This window comes from Triturus cristatus, chromosome 7 (genome assembly GCF_964204655.1).
Source record: "Triturus cristatus chromosome 7, aTriCri1.1, whole genome shotgun sequence".
NCBI lineage: Eukaryota > Metazoa > Chordata > Amphibia > Caudata > Salamandridae > Triturus > Triturus cristatus.
In genome coordinates this window covers 889,366,151-889,378,176 of record NC_140590.1, presented here as the reverse complement: position 1 = coordinate 889,378,176, position 12,026 = coordinate 889,366,151, and positions in this window count along the sequence as shown.

Below are 12,026 nucleotides of genomic sequence, written 5' to 3'. Positions count from 1 at the left end.
GGGTATCGAGTGGACCCCCGGTTTGAGTCGTCACATACAGTAACTACATACTCTGTAGGGAAATTATGTCAGTCCTGGCTGCGACATTCCACCTTGGCATCTGTCAAAGTTCATTTATCAAAGTTACATGACAAAATAGATTTGAATGATTTTGTTAAAGGTCCTGTGGGTGGCAGATCCAAGAGATGGGCGTATGCTATTTACAACGAAGTATGGAAACTGTTGCAAATTGAGGCAGCTTCAAGATTGAGAGCTATTGATCAGGTTAATATGGAAAAAGTATTAGCAGTAATTGATAACAGCATTAACACTCTTTCTTCTCGCATTTATACATTAGATAATATTGTGTCTTCAATTGTTGATATTGTGCAGGATGATATGTCTGTGTTGTATCATGGTCAAAACCAGTTGCGTTCTGTTATGTAGTTTGCTTGGACATTACAAACATTGAAGGCAGGGAAGGTCCCTTGGGACTATCTGAATACAAAATCGTTATTTCTTCCTTTTAACCTTACTGACAAACAGCAGTTCATGTCCATGAAAGATGCTACATATTCCCTGCTCCATATTGAGAAATTGGAGCCGTTACCTTTTTCTGTTGCGGAAGTCGATTCCGCTGTGTGGCTCTTACACGGATTGATAAGTCTACCGTTTGCGCTTTTTAAGTTTACCTCTTGTATGAAACACTATGCTCTGGGTAGATATGAACGGCTGGGTACCGCTTTCATACATGAAGTCTGGTCCCTCCCCTTTACGTATAGATGTACAAGGGACGGTACTGAGGTTTACCTGAAGGGTGAAGAATGTACAACGTCACCTGATCATTCTGTTGTGTGTAGGCACATTCAATTGCACGGTGCTTGTAATGTACACGCTCCGAACTTGGCCTGCGTCCTCAAAGGTATCCCGGTACCAGTGATTACGCCATCTTTCACGCTGCTTGCAAACGGTAGTTATTTAATTTTGAATAATGAAGCTTGCTGCGGGATGTTAGTAGGGATCCCGTATATAGTAACTGTAACACAGAGGGTTGTCTGCTGCAATAACGTCCTGTTTCCACCCCCGCATGGGAGGCTGGATGCTTCTATCTGGCCTTCAATTCCAACCTTGAAAGCAGAGTTCGACAAAATGAGCAGAATAAGAGCGCTATTGTCCCAAAAGGAGGTGCCATTGACTTCCTCCCGGGAAACATTTGTCCTTCACGTAGCAAATACGCGCATCGAGGTACAGGCGCTTTTGAATACTGACCTCCCCCTGCATTTTGGTGCTTTGATCCAAACAATTTTCAATGCCTCGTCTACGACTGGCCTGGCTCATTTTTTTAAACTTGTGGGCTCGGGCCTCGTGACCTCTTTCCAAACTATTTTTGGTGTGATTCCGGCATTTTTTCATTCTATTTTCTCCAGCGTCTTTGGAGGTGTCCCGTTAATTCTGGCTCTAGTGGCAGGTGTGCTACTTTTACTTTTCATCTTGCGGAATGGCTGCTCTTTCTGTGCCACACGTCAGCCTGTCCCGTCTGCAGCTTCTTCGTGACAGGATGCTTGATTACTATGGTGTCCTGCCGTTGGCGACTTTGAGCCTGGCATATGGATTATCCTTCCGGTATTCCTACTTCACCTGCGTGCAACCTGTCTTCCACTGCCTAGATTGTCCCTTTGAATGGCCTATGGATTTGTGTTTAACCAACATGGTGTCTCCGGACCCGGATTTTGATCGACTGATGAGGCCCTTAGTGTCTCACGAGTCTGCCTGTTCTGGTGTTCGGATTATGGCCTGCGGTGCGGCACATGGTATCCTGGGTAATTGGGACATCGTGAGAGCGGCATATGACTTCTTGAATATGAGTTACTTGGAAGTACACGCTGGTTGCCCTCTGATGGTGCTAGAGGCTCCGCTGATAGAAGAACACGTATGTTCCTTTTCTTTACTTAACTGGATGGCTGAAACCTTCAGTGGCCGTGCCAATGATTTTCTGCTGGAAGCAGTGGCCACATATGCTGCATATACTTTAATGGATTAAGTGAACTTGGTCCACAGTGTTTTCCTCACTTGTCTTGAACTGGCCCTGTACGTCTGCACTTCTGCCCGGTGAGGCGTTTTTTCATTTTTTTCACCTCCCCGATTCCAGTTTGAATTTTTTTGTTTTTGTTTTTCCTCTCTATTTTTGAGGTTTTTTCCTGTTCGAACTTTGCCTGAACTGACCAGTTCCTTTTTCAATTGGATACGCCTTGTTCTGCTCTGTCGCGCTTGAACTCTGTGTTCTCTCTCCTTTCTTGCATACTAAGTAGTGCTTCGATCAAGGGGGCATGTAGTAAGGACTCCCTTAATACGTACATACATTGTTAAGTTAGCATAACCACGTTAGAAGTTGGAAAGCCATCTTGCTGCTTTTGCACACGACACTGCATTTACATGTTATTGCTTAAACGAACTGCTGACTCGAGTTTTGCCTCACACGAGAGCAATCTGTTGTTACCATCCCGAGCTCTGCGAAGCGACCTTGGTCTGCACACGATGTGACAAACAGTCTGAGTTGTTAGACAATGCATGTTTTCCACTCTAGGTTGATCGACCCACTATTTAGCCATAACACACGAGCAGCTGCACATACCTGAAAGTTGGTGCTTTTAATATCACGGACATCATGTTTATTATTCAGACCGAAGACGAGCCTTCCTGCGAGAAGTCTCCTGATGCTCCTGTGATGTGATTTCACTAAGCTGATCTTTGAGGTATGGGGTCCCCTATTCAAGCCTGAGAGACCTTCTGTTAGTCTAATAATAATATTAGCCTCTTAGTAAAGGGAAAGTGGTAGTATCCACTGTCATTATAACATGATCACCCCTTTTATATTCTATGGAATTGTAACTATGTTGATGGTTTTGATTTTAATCATTTGTCTGCTTGTATTAGCCAAAGTACTGCATATTAGGACACGTGGTCTATAAAAATAAACTCTTTTTATTTTCACCGTGTCTCTGTTGATTCTTGTTGTGGACTGATGTGAGAATAATATACGAACAGGTATTTCCGATTCCCACCATTCCTGAGTATGTACTGAGTCGCGTGTTCTGGGTTGTCTTTTCATTGGGACCGCCGAGCTAAATCTCGGATAACGAATGGGACACTTATGCTAGCCGGATACTGGGTTCTGGGTTCTGAGGTGAGTTTCTGGTACACCACAACTCACTGAGGTCCTGGGGTTCTACGCATAGTTCTGTGTATAAGCAGAATCCCTGCAACAGCCTGTCTTTGGCTCCATACGTACTTGTGTTGCTTCGCCCTCTCATATTATAGAAAATACTGCACTCCCCCAGGAAGGCACAAACACGGCAAAACAATACAAACTCCTAAAAAGAATTTCACTCTCATAAAATGAGGCAGATCAAAAGACAGATTTCAGAATAAAGCATGGGGTTTTATTTGTAAAAAACTCTCTAACAGAAAGGATTTTCCACATGTCAAATGAAAAAACAAATAAATGTATACAGGTATATAAATATAATTACAAGTAATAAGAACAACACACTTATAAGTAAACAAAGGCAACTGTACATGGAATAAAATACAAGCAGATAACCATACTGGACCTCCACTGCAAGAAATAAGCACTGTTAAATGCAAATAATCAGAAAGATATATATATGTTACAGTCAAAGTGTGAAATCCCGCATTCTATAGAATGCCTAGGTAATGTATAGAATGCCTGAAAATGCCTGAAAATCGAACGTCAAAGTATGAAATGCTTAATATTTTATACATTGCCTAGGCATTGTATACTTTGCCGATTGTCTGCCGGCAAAGTATATAATACGCCTAATCCCGCCATTTTATTCCCGCCCGGCAATGTGTTAAGTCCGGTATTCTATAGAATGGCTAGGCAATGTATAGAATGCCTGAAAATCGAACGTCAAAGTATGAAATGATTGATTTTTTATACATTGCCTAGGCATTGTATACTTTGCCGAATTGTCTGCCGGCAAAGTATATAATAGACCTAATCCCAGAGACAGCACAAGTTATCAGCAAGCGAGGGGCAGAGACAGCATAAGTTGCCAGCAAGCAAGTGGCAGAGACAGCACAAGTTGCCAGCAAGTGAGGGGCAGAGACAGCACAAGTAACCATGCATAGAGCGCGTGGCAGCCGTGCGGTGGTGTGGGGAGCGACCTGCCTACAAGTAGAGTCAGAGGTCGTGTATAGCATCGAGCTGAGGTTCCACAGACACTCTGCCATCATCCTTTCCCGTGGTTCTTGTATCACCATGTCGGAAGGCAGTGTAGTGCCAAGACAGGAATCACGCCATGCTGAAATGCAACAACGGTTCTGCGATGAATTATCTCAAGTAAGAGCCGATGCTGCTAAAAACGGTGTTTTCCTAACCAAAACCAGTTACCAAAAGTTAGTGGACGATGTGAAAAAGGCTAAGACGACCATTAAGAAGGAACCCCGGGACTATTGGCTGGTGAAACACTATGACGTAATGATGGTCGAGACTACGACTTAGTTGATCTATCCTGTTAAAGAAGGTACGAGTGCTATTCAGTTTTACGTCGCAGACTCCGAGTTATTTGACGTACTTCATAAGGCCCATTTGGCTATTGGTCTTGGAGGACGGGACAGGATGTTGAAAGAACTTTCACCCAAGTATAAGAACATTACCCGTCATGATATTGAGCTGTACATTCACCTTTGTGAGCCTTGCCAGAAGAAGCAAAAAGGTGTTAAAAAAGGTGTTGTGGTCAAGCCAATGGTTTTTTCTGAATTCAACTCCCGTTGTCAGGTCGATCTCATCGATTTTCAGTCCCATCCTGACAGAGAGTACACGTTTATAATGGTGTACCAAGATCATCTCACTAAGTTTGTAGTTCTCAGGGCTCTGAAATCAAAGAGAGCAGAAGAAGTAGCCTACATGCTCCAACGATTCTACAGTCCTATAACGGCAGGGAACTTGTGGAAACAATGTGGTAAGCAGCCTAAAGGAGTATTGGCCCACCTTGAAGATCGTCCTTGGTAAGCCGCGCCACTCACAAAATCAGGGGAGCATCGAAAGAGCTAATCAGGACATTGAAAATATGCTGTGTGCTTGAATGCAAGATGAAAAAACTAGCTGCTGGAGTGAGGGATTGCGGTTCGTCCAACTTATGAAGAACAGAGCTTTTCATTCTGGGATTAAGAGGTTACCATATGAAGCTCTGTTCGGCTGCAACGCTAGAGTAGGTCTCTCGACGTCATCCCTGCCTGACGACGTTTTACAAGACATAGAGACTGAGGAAGAGCTTGAAAAAATAATAGAGAGCGTACAAACAACACAACAGCAGGAAGAAAGACGAGATGAATCAATGCAAGAGGCACAGCTCCCTGCAGACATAGCTGAGAATACAATCCATGATGGAGGAAACCAAAACAGTGATGAAGCCTTGGTTATCGAAGAGCCTTCCATTTCCGTGGTTACCGAAAATCCTTCTTCTTCCACTATCTGTTGCGTCTGCTTAAAAGAAACCAGCAGTGCTCATACATGTGGAAAGTGTAGCCAAAACGTTCATGCCATCTGTGGACATTCTCCTAAAGACGATGACAGCGATGAAGTAGAAGGTTATGGGGTTAGCATTTTGTGCAATGTTTGCTACAATATTGAGAAAGCTATGCAAAGTAAAATGGAATCGAAATCGAACCTTGAGATTCAGGCCAAAAAAATGAAAAGGGATTCTGACAAAAAAAATCCTCCTGTGCCTTTGGGTGCCACTGTGCGAGTTCCGATTCACAACGTCGACAAAGGGCGGGGTGACTCACGCAATCTCTTGGCAGTTGTTATGAACGTGACAGAAGATGGCTTTTACCGACTTGGAACTGCACAAGGAATCTTGAAGCAACTCTACGCCATATCACAATTCACCGTATGTCCAAAGAACTTAATGAGAATTGAAGACGTTCTTGACCATGAAATACCTCTTCGATCTGCCGCTACTTCTCAGTCCACAGGAAGTGGCCAAGGATTCGTCAGGTGTATGTGCAAGACGAAATGCCAAAATATGAGGTGACTTTGTGTGAAAAAGAAAATTAAGTGGAATTCAAAATGTCACTCTAGCCTTCCCTGCTGCAACAAGTAGGTCAAGCCAGTTCTGCTTTGTGTTTTACCGGTAACAATATTCTGTTCGCATTCTTCTTTAAGTCGTGAAATGTATGTACAAGATCAAAGTGCCAAAATATAAGGTGTTTTTGTGTGAAGAATAAAAGTGAGTACAATTCCACGTGTTACTCCGGCCTTTCTTAGTGTAACAAGTACTTCAATCTCAGTTCTGCTTTCATTGTTTTCCGGTAAGAATATCCTGTGCTTTATTTCGTAGTTTTGTTCTTTCAGCTTCAAATGCGTATTAATTAATAAAGACTTCTCATCTTGTGCCCTTTTAACACTTTGCGTAAATGGTACTGGTCATTCTGTATAATGCCTAGGAATCTCATCTTGTGCCCTTTTAACACTTTGCGTAAATGGTACTGGTCATTCTGTATAATGCCTAGGAATTGTATAGAATGCCTAGGAAAAGTATTTAACATTTTCACCAAAAACTTATATTTCCTAGTTTGCCTCTAAACCATCAGGCATTCTATAGATTACCTAGGCATTCTATACAATACCGGGATTTCACACTTTGCCGAATGCCTAGGAATCTCATCTTGTGGCCTTTTAACACTTTGCGTAAATGGTACTGGTCATTCTGTATAATGCCTAGGAATTATATAGAAGGCCTAGGAACAGTATGTAACATTTTCACAAAAAACTTATATTTCATAGTTTGCTGAAAACCATCAGGCATTCTATACATTACCTAGGCATTCTATACAATACCAGGATCTCACACTTTGACTGTAACATATACACTAAATACATCAGATGATTATAACCACTGGAGACTTGAATGTGTACACAGACACACTCACACATCACAATGCCAATAATCAAAAAGAAATACATCACCAATCTCTCTTTCTCTGCATTCTTGCCAACTGGGCTGGAGGAGCCCTTGACTGCCAGGCCTAAGCCTCGATTGGGACCGTAAAAACAAGTTCCCTGTAGCAACACGTCTGCTCCACAGTGAGCTCCCGTCTGGACGCCAAGATTTCCTAACTTTAATACCTTTTACTCAACCTGAGGAGAAGGTTCTAGAAACCTTGCCCCCTTTCTCCTGTTTTGAAAATCGAGCTGACCGTGCTGGTCTGTGTCAGGGTCAAGACAAAAGCTGGCCAGGCCACTGTTCTTTTACTCTGAGACAGAGCTGCACATCACACACATTTCTCTGACAACAACAATCTCTGCTCTGAAAGGTACCAAGCACGAATCCCACACATTATCTTAGTGAAGCTCACAAAAGTCTCCAAAAGTACAGAAAACAACCTTGAATGTGAATAGCCTAAACAACTTGAGTAATCCGGGAGCCTGCTTGTGTGCACAAAGCTCAAGCAAGACAGAGTCAGAATTCAAGATGGCATGAGGGCATGTCAAAACCAATAGTAAGAACTTCATAATACTTCCCAATGTACAACACAATGCACATTTGTGCACCACTGCCTATAGCACTACACACTTCATCTCCCAATGCACAACATAATGCACATTTGTGCACCACCGCATATAACACTACACTCCAAGATAGAGAAGTACATTTTCCACCTTTCTCTCTCTCATGCCTTCAAATGCACATCCCACACATTCTGTTCCTGGCAAGGCTGTGAAAAGCAAACACTCCCCCTCTGCAGCCACGAGGAGACACGAAAGAAATCCTCAAGGAAAAAGGCACATGCAGGAAACATGATGTTGTACATTCAAGAAAACACCTAAAGTCAATTGAAATCATGGTAGTCAAAGACATCATGTGGTTCCAAAACATGGGAGTGCCTCTGGCACTAAATTACTAAAGCCTGAAATGGATGTGTAGTTTGGATAGGAAAGGAATCATAAATGTTGAAACCTTGAAGTGCTTCTGGAATGAAAACCAGCTCTAGCAGGCAGGCATTTTATTATCCTCTAATTTATTGTAACAGTACTTACATATAACTTGTCGTGTGGACAAGTGAAATCTTTCTTCTACAAACAAGTACAGGGCAAACCTTTCCAGTTATCATTATTCTCTATTTCACTTTTTAAATATAAATCAAGTCTGTTTGATTCTTGTAGTGAGTGTGTCGACAGCATATGTAAACATACCCTGGTTTTTCAGCACCCATGGTCTTACATTTATAATCTCTTTTTCAAAACTATCAACTGTAGTACCTGTGTCCTGTTCTACAACTCCTCCTGTTATCAACTCTTCGATTGCCCTACAGTCCTGTCTGGCCCAAAGAAACAAAACCGCACAACATCACAAACCTTTTCTACCTCTGCCACATTACCATGTAAAAGTGCCCTATTCATTTCTCCTAAACATATACCAGGGGTTTTCCAATAATACAGCCTCCTAACTAAAGTTTGCATTGAGGAGTGGTGTACAGCTAACATCCTAAAATGATGAAAGGTGCTCTGGCACACTTTCGTTGATAAACAAGCTAGTGAGTGTCCCTGCAAATTTGAATGCTTTGTCAGCATGCAAGGATTCAAACCTTGTAAAGTACTTATTTTGTGTTTTAAACTTTGCCTTGGAAATATACATAGGAATTTCCTTAATATATCAATGAATTGCTGTTTAATACTACAAATACTACTACAATTCTATTTGTACACAGAGTCCTGACTATGCCTTCCTTGTACCTCTTCTGCAATGACTTCTTCTATATTTCTAGGTACAATCACTTCTTTACCTTTAGGACTGCCATTCTTCACTACATAACATGGTCTGCTATCATGAACAGCATGAACTAATCTGCTATCCTGGAGATAGCTTGATTCAATAAAGAAAGGCTCTGTACTAGAAGTATGCATCCATTCTACACTAAAAACTGTACAAAAGTTACTTGTAGTCACCAATCCTTTCTTCTGGTTTTGTCTCTTCATGCACAACACTATTTTGTCAAGAGTCTTCATTCTATTTAGATGCAAAATGAAAAGCTTCCTCTTCAAAGCAAAGGCCTTGTCCACTAATCTCTCAAATCATTGTCTCTGTTTCAGTGCCTCTCTCCTTTTTCTGTACTTCTTCATAGTTCTCCGAAGATTTATAACTACTCTACTACCAAACATTCTGGCTCTGATTTCCTAAACTGATTCTGTCTCCTGGTTAAGGTGCGTCCACGTCTTTTGCAAGCTTTTCTGTTCTTGCAATGTACAGTTTGTCCACTCGTATTGTTTCTCATAGTCATAATTTAATTTTCTTTATTTTGTATTTTTTGTAAGTAAGTGCAGATACTTTTAAGAAATTACTTTGTCCTCATACCAGTAGCTCTTTTTTCTTTCACCACTTTTTCTGCATTTTGCCCCTTTCAAACTCATTTCTGCAAACATACTGTATTCGCTTATGTTGCTTTTTCGTCTGAACTATGGTAGGCATTGTAACTATGTGTAGTTATGTAGATGTTGTTCTGTAAAAAAAACAAATATAATTACATTTTTACCCTAGCCAATCTACAAACTACTTTACTGCTAACATACACATAATACAAAAACAGTTTTCATGTTGCAGCTTAAAGTCTACAGATGAAACTAGAAATATTAATACATGCACTTACTTAAATATAACAAACACAGGGTAAAATACAAAACTTTATTTATTAGTTGCATTTTAACATTTTAGCACCCTCTTGTACAACACAGCTACAGCATATCTCACTGCTCACTTATACATGGTGTAAGAACAGTTTATCCCTTCTGTAGTCATTTTTAAAATGAACATCAATGCAAGAAGGCATATTTACATGCCCCATGCACTTTCCGAAGCGCCACCTTTTAGGTTGAGCATTCAAGACCTGTTGTAACTTCTCTTGTGGGCTTAGAGACATTTCCCTGCTTTTGATTTGTTTGTTTCACTGACCTTTAAAATTCCTTGCTTGCTAGTGGTCAGTCATGCCTCTTTGTCCCTCCTTTTTCCCTTCTGTTCCTCCCATGCAGCAGGGACTAAGTACTGTCTCAATCTACAATGTCTCTTTATGTGTTCCTTGGGGGACTATTTCTTTCTTGCTTTCCTGGTCTGTTACTGTTTGCCTGTGATCAGCTTTGGTGCCATAGGTGCTTACATATAAATATAGTATTTCTCCCTCCCACCTCCTCCTAATGCCACAGTTGGGTTAGTACTGCCTCCTGTGCCATGCCTCCCGCTCCCTTAATTGTATTTATTTATCCTTTTTGCACTTTTCATACCAACTGGCAGTTGGGCTTCTTTTGGTAGGATATTCGTTTTGTTTTGGGCTTTCTTTTAAAGGGTATTGGACTTGTTGAAGTCTTGTCTCCCACTCCTCCTTGTGCCTGGTGCTCCTGTTCCATCTCTCACCCCTCCCGGCATTTTACAACAGCTGCAGCCTTGTAGCAGCTACCGTTGTATCATACTTTCAGGCAACTTTGAAGTGAAAGCACAAAGTGGTGCTTTTACTGAAAGAAAATGTTTGTTTCCTGCATCGCTGTTTGTTTTTCCACAAATTGTGCTAAGAAAGGGTTAATCACTGTGCAGAGGGTTTGGTTGTATCATACTTTAAGGTAACTTTAAATTGAAAGCACAAAGTGGTGCTTTTATTTAAAAGTGCTTGTTTCTCACATCGCTATTTGCTTTTTCAATCAATCAATCAATCAATCAATAAATCAATCAATCAATATGAACTTTATTCGGATAAAAACAGCATATCCATAAAAGTACAGTTAAAAAGATATAGTACAGGGAAAAAGGTACAAATATTTCACAAACATCAGATAATAAAAATGAATGTGGATACATGGTATTGCGGATACGTACCGCCATTTTTAAAAAGGATCCAACTCGAAAACATAATTCGTCATTGTTAATAGCTAGCACGTTTTTAGTTTGCTTTTTAAAATGGAGCCGCTTAGCCCTGATCTAGCATCTCACAGCCGAAGCTCAGTTTAGCTTGTGAGTTGCAACTATTCTGTCTGGCTGAGAACTTGCTGTCGGAGATGGGGCGGAGTTAAGAAAGAGCGCTCCGTGATGAGCCAATCATTCATGAAGAGGGAAGATCCTCAAAGGGAACCGATGAGCAGCCCCTGCCCCCTGCACAAAATTCTGTTTTCAACCTGATTCTGTTTCTTTCCCCCATGTTCTTTTTTAGTGTCCAGGTTCAGCATCTCTTCCAACTGCTTTTTTTAAATAATTCCAGCCAGTGAACAGGCAAAGTCACACACTAATGAAAGTCTGTTAAAAGTTAGCTTCTTCATTCATATGAACAACTGTTTTTTTTTAAGTGGTACACGGTACTGTTGTTTGTAATTACATAACTCTATAAATAACGAATGTTGTTTACACCCAACTTGTTCGATTTGTCACCACAACTGATTAACGCCAGCCCTGCTGAGATTCAAACCTGGAAATTGTATATTACACACAGAGTTCCAACAGTTAGTTAAGTTCTCGCTGCTGAGATCTAACACCTAATACACACTAATTAATGCATACATATGGTAGAGATAATATGACTGCCTTTTAAGGCAGCTAAAAAAAGATTGCTCAGGAGCGCAAAAAAATTATTTCTTGCTGTTCAGGTTACCTCCAGTCTGCCTGAAACTTAACACTAATTCCATAAGGTCTGGAAAAACTGGGAAAAAAGAAATTGAACTAATATACACTCCCAGTTTTTCGAACAATGCAGAAAAGCGACTTCAGAAATGATTTGGACATTTCCTGTACAAACATTATGTTTCATGTTTTCACAGTTGTTTCCGTGTTTAACAGCATGCACAATGTCTAAATAGTATAATTATTTCTGTTTTCTGTTTAATTGTTTCCATGCCTTATTGGGGTTTTCATTAAATATAAGAATTTCTGGAAATACCAGGCACATATTCACATTTTGATTTAATTGGTTGTTTTATTAAGGATTGTTTTGCTATTGCTGCTCATTTGCTATCGTTTTTTAATAAGCTGTAGTTGTAATACCTGCCC